This window comes from Silurus meridionalis, chromosome 19 (assembly GCF_014805685.1).
Source record: "Silurus meridionalis isolate SWU-2019-XX chromosome 19, ASM1480568v1, whole genome shotgun sequence".
Classification (NCBI taxonomy): Eukaryota; Metazoa; Chordata; class Actinopteri; order Siluriformes; family Siluridae; genus Silurus; species Silurus meridionalis.
The window spans coordinates 862,769-873,644 of record NC_060902.1 but is presented as its reverse complement, the minus strand read 5'-3'; the positions used below and the strand labels follow the sequence as shown (position 1 = coordinate 873,644).

The 10,876-nt window shown below is 33.9% G+C and overlaps 1 protein-coding gene across 1 annotated transcript in view; it reads right to left on the bottom strand.

The window, feature by feature from the left end:
* Nucleotides 1-4,678, bottom strand: part of hoxc11b (homeobox C11b) — a 15,317-nt gene extending 10,639 nt beyond the window's left edge. Inside the window, exons 1-2 of the transcript XR_006928759.1 lie at nt 4,118-4,678; nt 2,376-3,124 (exon numbers count right to left, since the gene is read on the bottom strand). The gene's annotated coding sequence lies outside the window, so the exon portion shown is untranslated. The remainder of the gene's footprint in view (nt 1-2,375; nt 3,125-4,117) is intronic.
* Nucleotides 4,679-10,876: the final 6,198 nt, after the last annotated feature.

Here is a 10,876-nt window from a genome sequence, read left to right as displayed (position 1 = left end):
TCGTCACATTAAGCAATTTATCAACACATATTTCATTACAGTTTACTATACAAAATTTCGGGGACAAATTAGAGGAAAATGAGCAGAAGAAACATTTAAATAAGCTACTAATGCATGCAAATACTGTGCTATAGTACAAGCATTTTCTAATTCCCTCTACTCTGTGATGTTAGCATTATGAGGCGTTCACAGTCTGCCATTTGTTCTTATCCCGGATAGAACCATATAATCCTACTATCATTTATACTACACGATCTCAAGACAACCAGCAATATTTAGTAGAGATCAAACATCTCCGCTCTCTTCACAGGTTCCTACAGAAGTTCCTGTTTGAAACCCCAAAAGGAAATGCTCAGTTTATAGGATCCCCCAGAGAGCAAAACCTAAGAACTTTGAACTCGGAAGAGTGTTCTACTTGACTTTTTCCATAAGAGTGTGATCATTCATAGCTTTTAGATTGCTTTCAGCTGGCTAGAATATTTAGGAATTTACGATCATGAAAAAAAGGTTTATTAAATAAACACTGGAATGCATAGACAGAGCAGATTTCAATTAGTCAACGACGAGCAACCACTCAGTGAAAATGCATAGAAATATTTAGCAAATTTAAGAGCGTGCATTAATCCGGCCCTTGTTGCATTGCGATTACTTTCCAAATCAAACACAGTGAATATTCAGGCTCATAATTAAACTCCGTTCAGTCATAGTTGTTTAATACAGAAAATGTAATCTTGAAAATAATCCAAAAAGCGTTTCTTAACCTTCTGCACTGAAATAAAAAACGCGCCATTTTTTAAATGAACAAAAAAATGGAATGTTTATTTTAATCGGCGAAACACGAAACTTCATGTGGCCTAAAGCCTAAATCACCTGAAGGAAGATACACGTCCTGTTTAAACAAAAGTGTGTATAATATTTGCTGTATAATAAGAGTTATTTATAGCAGTAAACAGTTACTGTTGATCAAATATCTGAAAAAAAAAATGATCGGAGATATAGAACAAACAAAAAAAACCAAATAATAATAATAATAATAATAATAATAATAATAATAATAATAATACGCAGATGGATAAGTAAAAACATGAGTAAAACGAATAGTAACTAAACAAAAATTCGATCCCTGGCGCCACATCTCCAAAATAACAGCGGATGGAAAAAACATATAAATATATATATTGAATATAGTTTATCTATTCTTTGGATCACAGTACATTTGGGGATTTCTGAATATAAACACGGCCGCAGCCACATTTATATCCAGTGTGATAATGATAAGGCTGCAGAAAATCCAGATATTTTTTTTATTTCATAAATGTACTGTCCGGTGTTTGTTCATTTTAATTATTCTTTCTTATATATATATATATATATATATATATATATATATATATATATATATATATATATATATATAGAACAAAAACGACGACGACAACAACAACAAAGCAATATATCACGACGGTACATTATATTTTGATGTATGCATACATAAATTAGCATATAGTGGTATTGATATAAGGCTGGAAAAAATTCCTGATAATAAGTATAAAGAAATCTAAGACACTGAAAATATTGCATTAAAAGAGCTTAGTTATTTGAATAGATTTTCCAGACCCACGCTCATTTGTTCGGTTCTACATCGGGCAATTTCACTTAACAACAAAAAAAAATGTTTTAGCATTTGTTTTTTTTAATGCGTCATGCTATTGTCTACCAATAATACTTTTTTTAAACATAAAAGAGCTCACATTTTGTTCATAAGGCGCTGAAACATTCCACAAGTTCTCAATATCCTACCTTAAACATGCTAAAATGCTAATTACTATTTGCTTTTAAAATAAACGGCATAGACTCCAGTTTTAATTGCTGGCTTATTATCTAAAATCAGAATTATTTACTCTTGTAAAAGGGAAGTATGCTATTTTTTGCTTGTGTCTTGCCGAGATAAAGCAACAGAGAGAAGATATGAGGTAACAGATGAAATTCCTGCATGAAAATGTTCTAGTACAAAAAAATCAAAACACGTTAAATGTACAAGACTGTAAGAAGTAACAGTTCGCGTTTTGCATTTTGCGTATTAAATATGATTGGTTATACAACCGTGAAAAAACTATATTTAAAATTCATTTTACTTTAAAATGTGTTAGTAAAGATTTCGGTGCAGATTTAAGTGTTGAATTATATAGATGGCGGTAATTAATTTAACGCTAATTTAACGCTTAAATGCAACTTCGAATGAATAATAAATTACTTCCACTAACAGCAATGTTCTAGATTATTTGTAATTAATACACCAAGCTGGTAAACCAACTAACTGTAAATGGTTTTACTTAGAACCTGGATTAAAAAAACACTCAGCTGTAGGATTTTACCTGTAAAGTTTCCAAAAAAGGACCAAGCTTGAGGGTTCTAGGTGTCGTTGAGTGAGGTGTTTAATATATCTGTTGATTAAATCTAAATTTAATACAGTCTTCTTCTACTCTTACTTTGTAGGTGTTTTAACTTAGACGTTAACTCTTACAGCGCTCACTGGTGGCCAAGAGTTAATTCAACGCTAGAGGAGTTACTTTCATCACTAGAGATTTAATTCAACACAAACTGAGTTAGTTTAACACAGAAAAACTTTGGGCTGCAGTTTTTAATCCAGCTCTTAATTATTAATCCGGGATTCTGTTGAGTATCTGGGTCCTGTAGTGTAACAGTTCTGACATTTCTACAGCATAACTGAATTAACACTCTTTTTCGGTGTTTCAATAAACCCACGTAAGCAGAAACCAACACATTTGATGTCAGTTCTACACTGTAAGGGTTATTAAAATGCTGTATTTGTATTTATATACTTGTTTTTGCTGTTATTTCATTCACTTCTACTTCCACTCTCTCTAAAAGAAAGACAAAGCCTGCTCTCTCAGCATCAGTCTTTTCTTCTTCATGCGTCGGTTTTGAAACCAGATCTTCACTTGCTGGTCGGATAAATTGAGTCGGTCTGAAAGCTCCTTTCTCCTCTGCCTCGTTATGAATTCGTTAAGCATGAACTCGCTCTCGAGCTCGGCCAGTTGCAGTTTGGAATAGGGCTTGCGCTTCTTCCGGTTTCGCGCGTGCGCCGGGTACCAGGGAGCACCTGAGCACAGGTGAGATGTAGAGAGGAGAGAAAAAAGCAAGCTGAAAAATCAAACAATACATTCAGTAGTTGTTCTGTTTTAATGAGAGAACCTGGGGGACTTGGAGAGACAAAGACGTTTAATCATGAGAGAATAAACTGTTTAAAAATCCGAGTTTAATCATCGCAGGATTACAGAACAATGCTCTATCTTCTACTGTGCTCATGAGCAGATACATAACATGCACAGAAGATTTCAATAGTGCTGTGCTGTGTGAAATATGATCTAATTTAATCATTCATTGAAGTGGAATTGTGTTGTCTTAAAATTGTGTAAAACTAACTTAAAATACTTGGGATTGTCTTTTAGACATTTATATTTTATAAATCTATAGTTTCAAATAAATTAGAGGCATATTAGTATAAGCACGACTTGTTCTGGTGTGTGTGTGTGTGTGTGTGTGTGTGTGTGTGTGTGTGTAGGATTGGTGTTGTGTGACTGGTTTGGTAGATATTTGGAATACGTTGTTTCTAGCAGTATGGTTTACATTTACGACATATATCAAAAGATGAACTTAAACAAGATCATTATGTTTATCTTTCAATAATATTTGTACTTTATATCTTGTATTTTGTTTTATTGTCCAATAATTGTGTGCGGTTGTATAAAAGCTGTGTGTACTGGGGAAATGTTTTTCTCATGCCTCCCCTAGTGGCAATGGTGTCCAACCAAGTTCCATGTTTTATTTTCATGGCACTTTTTTTTCTGTCCCAGCATGGCTGAGATTTAATAGACAAACAGCAGTGCAGAGAAACAGCTAAGATTTTGTTGTAAGCTTTTATGAAGGTAAATGCTTTCATTTGAACTCTTATAAAGATTCATGGATGTTGTTGTTGTTATATCGTCCACATTCCTGACTCTGTAATGCTGAGACCAGCTATAAGTAAACACATTTTACTAAATGAAAACAATGCTAGTTAATAAGACAATCTGATAAACGTCAGTTTTCTCACCTCCACCTTGGGTTGTGCTGCATGCATGAGTTGCTAAGGAATGAGCGATGTTGCATGACACTTTTTCCGTGTCGTGGAGAGATGACCCTGACTCCGACTGCATAGAGTGGCATGATGGAGGATTCTGGCTCACTTGCTCTGCAACGTATCCGTAGCCCATCATGCTAGCATCTGCCAGTCCGTGCTCTCTCACTACGGCCAAAGAAGAGTCGTCTCTCGCTCTGTCATCTCGTTTCACGTTGGCACAATTCTCCCGGATGTTACCTCCTCCACCTCCACTTCCACTGTAGAAGCATTTGCTCTCTTCCTGTCGCGCAATCTCGCACGCTCGGTTAAACGTGGGGTTCAGGGACACCGGATTGCCAAAAAACGGCTGCATGTATCCGTTGCACGGCTCCGGTTGAGTCCAAACATTGTCCCGTCGCGCGTAAGGGAGGGAAGGAAGACCCGCAGATGACCGGAAGTTGTGGAGGTAAAACGCGTCTCCTGTGTGGATGTTCACCAAAGGTCCCACAAACCCGCTATTGAGGAGGTTGTGCTCTCCCATTTCGCCGGGCCTGAGCGCGAGATTCTAGTTTATAGCAGAATATCTGACATTTAACGTCGTTAAAACGAGCGGCGCGTGCCATTGGCCTAGACTCGAAGTCACGTGACTCCAATAGACTCTTCTTTGCACCCAACGGAATCCGTTTTCTTGAAAGAAATATGTTGACTAATGGAATTTACATGTTGAATTGAATCGTGTGGTGTGAAATGTAGAGTGCGCAGATTATATTTAGATAGATAGATAGATAGATAGATAGATAGATAGATAGATAGATAGATAGATAGATAGATAGATAGATAGATAGATAGATAGATAGATAGATAGATAGATAGATAGATAGACCACTACAGGTATATTTATATACTGTGTAAAGGTAAAAGGCTCCACTGTATAATTTAAAAGGTTTTGTTGGACAGGTGTTTGTTACAAAACACCACAAGTTTGGAAACAAAACACCAGAAGTTTGGAGACAAAACACCAGACAAAACACCAGCAGTTTACTTTTGTTTGGAGACACAAGCGCAATTTTAATGACTTTATAGTGAAGGACTTGGTTTTAGATCAAACTCTAAATAAATTGAATGTCACATAAAGTGAAGAGGCTTCTATTTTACAAGCCAATATTAGGGAACAGACAGATGGCCAAAGCCACACGCTCGTGATACTTTACAGTAACGGGGTCATCGACAGCTCTGTAAAATCTGTGCACTTCAGACTGCGACACTTTTTAAGAGTGCAGCTTATTCTTCTATTTTTTACATTAATCTTCGGTGGATATCCAATAAAGCAGTAACAGTTGGGCGTATTAAGAATTCCTACAGCTTAATATACAAGTGTAAGAACAAAGCACCAAGACAGATTATTAATATATTTAATTAAGGCGTATAGCAACAAATGCTGTATTTATATACACATACACACACACACACACACACACACACACACACACATACACACAGAGGTAACAGGTAAAAACAGACTGAAGTCTAATAGTCATGCTTAAAACGTTATCATGGCGTCGAGGTCAATTCTCTCGGTAAACAACTTAACAGTTTTCTCACTTATAAAACAAACTGTAAGTCATCTAACAGAGTTTATTCAGCAGATAAGAAAAAGTCAAAAAGTTTCAAGAACAGAAATGGGTCTTGCTCTTTCTCAAATCCTCGTCAGGTTCGATTCGGGAGTTATCTTTTGCAAATAATTTGTCCATAGCCTTAAGACCATAAAAAAGTAAATACAACTTGTATTTATCTATCAGTTTTCAAGATTACACTCTATATTAAATCCGAAAGGTTTAATAAATCGATACACACTTTTTACATGTATTACTCTAGTATATATTAAATGCCCATCCATTATTTTAATGATAATAAACACGTATGCACGTGAACACATCATGCACCTGGGTGATGTAGCATGCGGAATATTTCAGTGTTGTATATTTCCCGCCACGAGATTGGAAAATAAATAAACAATTTGACTCGTATAGCTGCTTATAGATCTACAAATATATACCAAGATAAATATTTTGTTTATTGTGCGCAACAAAAACTTTATTTCACTATTAAATTCGTTTATAGAACAGCATGGGATGATATAAGGATATATGAAGCGGTGATACAGGGCACGTGCTCAAATAAGCAGCAATTAATAAGTCTCAGCTGAGCGCATGTGCAGTGTATAATTACAAAAAGAATAAATTAACATCGCTGAGGATCAGTGGGCCTAAAGCTGCTAATACTCTCTCTCTCTCTCTCTCTCTCTCTCTCTCTCTCAACTAACAAACAAAAAAAATTTGTTTGCCAAAAACAAATAACGCTTGAACTAATAACGCTATTAAAGATCAATACATTTAGCAAATACGTCATACCTTATAGTGGACTTGACATAAAAACTGACCTCAGTATGAGTCTTAGTGAGATCATTCACGAGGAATCTCTACCCTACATTCAAGTGCATGTTAATAAACGGATTGAGTTAGCAAGCAACTTACTAGCAAAGATTTTGTGGATGGATCTTTCTCATTCTCATCCTCACAATTCGTCCATATGTCCAGGAACTCATGGTGGCTTTTCCCCACAAAATAATTCCGCATAGAATTAATCAGTCATGAACAATCAGACGATCTGAAATTCATTTAATGTTTCCCTCCTCAGCATATTCCGTCTTCCTTTCTATTTTTCTTTTCTTTTTTGTGTGTCTTCTAAGGAGAATAAACTTTTCTCCTTTTATGCGCCGCGTCCAGTTCAAGGTCACTGTCTAGTGCACTGAAGTCCAGACATCACAAAAGTGTCAACAAAAGGGTGTTTCCTTTCTTTCTGCTGCATCGACGCTTTGTGTAGTTCTGAAAAGTTGTGATATTGTTTTCCTGCAAAATGAAAGAGAAATAAAAATGATGTGAAACTCTTGATATTAAACATTCTGAAACGTATTTAAACGATAATATTTAACTGATAAAGTCCTGCTTAAAAAAGACGTGGAATTGTTATGATGCAGTAAACAAAGCATTGATAAATTGAATTGTATTTATTTATTTATTTTTTTTACGTATTGAAGTATTAAAACCTAAGAAGCAAACATAACTGCGATAATAACGTCATTATGTGCGAATTACTCAATAATTATATTGATAAATAAGTCATACAGAAGATTATACAGAATAAAAACCACCCTGTAAAAAAACATTCAAACAAAAAGAACAGATTTTATTATAACGGCACTGTTCAGAACACGATTCCAACACAACCATGATTATACTGTTGTACAGGTATTATTATATAAAAATTATATTATTATTACAAACTTTTTAATATTGTTTGGCCGCTCAAAATATACCATAAACCTCCATCGCTTTACCGTTTTGGCAGTTATAAACAGAAAACTAAAAGTGTAATATAAAAAAAACAACACTAAAGTATATATATATATATATATATAAAACTATTAAGCCGTTTTCTTTTTTAAGTTTACATTATATGTATATATATATATATATATATATATATATATATATATATATATATATATATATATATATATATATATATAATGTTTTTTTTCCAATTTTAAAACACACTTTCTCTACAGAAGAGAAAAAGAAGCGTTATGAAAATTAAATGAAGCTGACTTTCCCAACAAAAACAACTTTACAATAATGTATTTATTCACATTAGAATTGTTATAATGAATAATAGAATATTTATATAATATACACTACATTGCAGTGTAACAAGGCTGTGTAATATAAAATAACATGTCTACATGACGCCAAGAAACACCTGAATTCTGAACTCTAAAAATATTTATAATATTTGGTCAACCTCTGATAGTTTTTTAATTCAAACCTAATCTGAGATACGAATCATTTCTGCTTTTCTGTGGCATTATATACTACACTGTGAAAATATACAGAATATTTATTATATCGGATCTATAACTACCATGTGAACTTAAAGTAATAAGTAATGTTCAGATAAATGATCATTTCTCTTTTCTCTCTGTATGTTTCAGACTTGGTGTTAAATAAAGACGTGTTCAGTTCAAAACAAAAATCTTTGAAGAGTATGCAGTTACTCAGAGTAACCACCAGAGGCTGTCGTGCACCACCTTTTGACTCAAAACTCCAGAAACAAAGTTACCACTGAACATTGTGTGTGTGTGTGTGTGTGTGTGTGTGTGTGTGTGTGTGTGTGTGTGTGCGTGCGTGCGTGCGTGCGTGCGTGTGTGTAAATATGTAGATAATATAAACATGTGCCAAAAATCTTTTAAAACCGTACAGTATTACAGTGTTCATAAACACTATATAAACGACTGACATTTAAAAATAATAATTATTATTATTTCGGGAGCTGAAAACAAAACACAAATACAAAAATTGAAGTTGCAAAGTCAAATATAAGAATTGCAATAATGTAATATTGTAAATATCGTAAATAATATCGTAATATAAAATAACTCCTTTTTGGAATAGATGAAAGATTTATTGTGGGAAAATAAAAACATTCACATTATAGTGTTATTTTTTATAAATAGTATTGACTTAACAAATAACAAAAAATAAGCAGACATTTAAAAATGCATTTTGAGGTAAACTTAAATAAAGTATGGGTTCAGTACACAAGACATTTCATCCATTATTAATAACGAAAAGAAGCCTTTATATGTGCACGTGACTAAAAAGAACATGACACATTTTTAGAGATAAAAACCTTTCATTTTAATTTTTTCTTTCGTTAACACGATATATATATATATATATATATATACACACACACACACACACACACACACACACACACACACACACTACTTACCGGTCACAACTAGCTCTAGAAGCACTATTTAAGTACAGAACTAGCGCACTGCAAAAGCTAGTTTTGACTGGTCTTTATAAATAAATATTTGTTATTTTACTGATCAAGTATTTAAAACAGCATTTTCAATAATATTATGCTGATGGCAATGAAGCTATGCCCAAGTCAGTTTAACATAATCGTTTTATGTAAAGCAAGTCCCAAAGTGCCATTAGGACGCAGATGTTTATGTTTTATGGATTTAAGTGCTACCATACTGTCATTAATATAAAATATATAAGCTGAATAAAATGTTTAATCAACTCAAATGTTAATAAAAGTTTAAAGATATTTTTGAATTAAAGGCATACAGCATCATAGAGCATTTAACAAGTACACTAATATTTACAATTTTATACTATATGTACTATTTTATTGTATAACACAAACACACACACGCACACACACACACACACACACACACACACACACACACACACATGCAGAAACATTGTGAATTTTAATTTTAAATGACCTTTTTAATGAAACTGGAGCTTTAGTATAATATGTACACTGCCTGTGAGAATGTAAGAATATTCATAAGCAGCTCATAACCTCAGCTCTCACTTACACAAATCATCTGTCTAATCTGCATTTGTCGTGTGTAATCATAAATCCCAAACTCACTTACCTGCTTTTTTTGGGTGAAAATGTAGACGCCCTTCACATTACACACTTACAAACATTAAGCCGTTTCAAATGAGAAGTTTCTGATGAAACTCGCAGGAGAAAGTTCTGTTCCATTTGGCACTTCCATTATTTGTCTTTCTGGCCAGAAAGAGGGGAAAAAGGACTTCACAGCTCCAACTTATCCAAGTCAGTGTGGCTTTTAAGCCGAGCGTGTCTCTACCTGCTATCCGGCATCAAAATACCACACTATATGACCTGAGGTCGTGTCAAAACACTAGTTTTACACGCCGCGCTTACAATTAATAAAATTATGACAAAGTAGGAAAGAGTTGTTGCGCAGTTGGTCTCAATTTTAGTTTCTGTTTCAGTATTCAGCACGAATTCAGCACGAATAGAAGATAAAAAATTAGAGTTCAGAAAAATTAATGTTGGACTGCAAATAAAAAATAAAACAGAATAAACACGATTTATAAATAGATAATCAACGTGCAGCTGTTGTGGTGCTCCTATTAGACTGGATTAAAACATCTGTGGAAATGTGTATTTTGTATCCAGAGCAAACCCACTTCCTCTCTGTGTGTGTGTGTGTGTGTGTGTGTGTGTGTGTGTGTGTGTGTGTGTGTGTGTCTCAAGGTCAAAGACTGCATAGTCATGGTCAAGGGTATCCAAAACAGTCGCAGAAATACACAATAGCAGACGAGACTGACTTTAAGGCTGTTTTTTGATAACCTGCTAATTGCAAAGTAGCACTGAGCATTTCGGAAACGTCACTTAAATGACGTCATACCATCAACTTTTCTGTAATATACGAGTATAAAATATTTGAAAGGCATTACTTTATGCAGCATTCTGTATATTTCCATATTATACAGACAGGGTTTTATTTTATATTTGTCAGTAAATATCAGATACAGAGTTCTGTGTGCGAGAACATAGAAGTATAATTATATTACTATAATACTACTTTAAACAAACCGTCCTACACTTCACCTAAAACAAAAACACATTCTCTCTTTCTACAGTATATACGTGTATGTGTGTGTGTGTGTGTGTGTGTGTGTGTGTGTGTGTGTGTGTGTGTGTGTTGTGTGTTGTGTGTGTGTATAAAGCATTTATCATTTATAGACACTACATGTCGTACTCTGTATGAATGTGTATGTGACAAATACAATTGAATTTGAATGTAATATATATATATATATATATATATATATATATATATATATATAT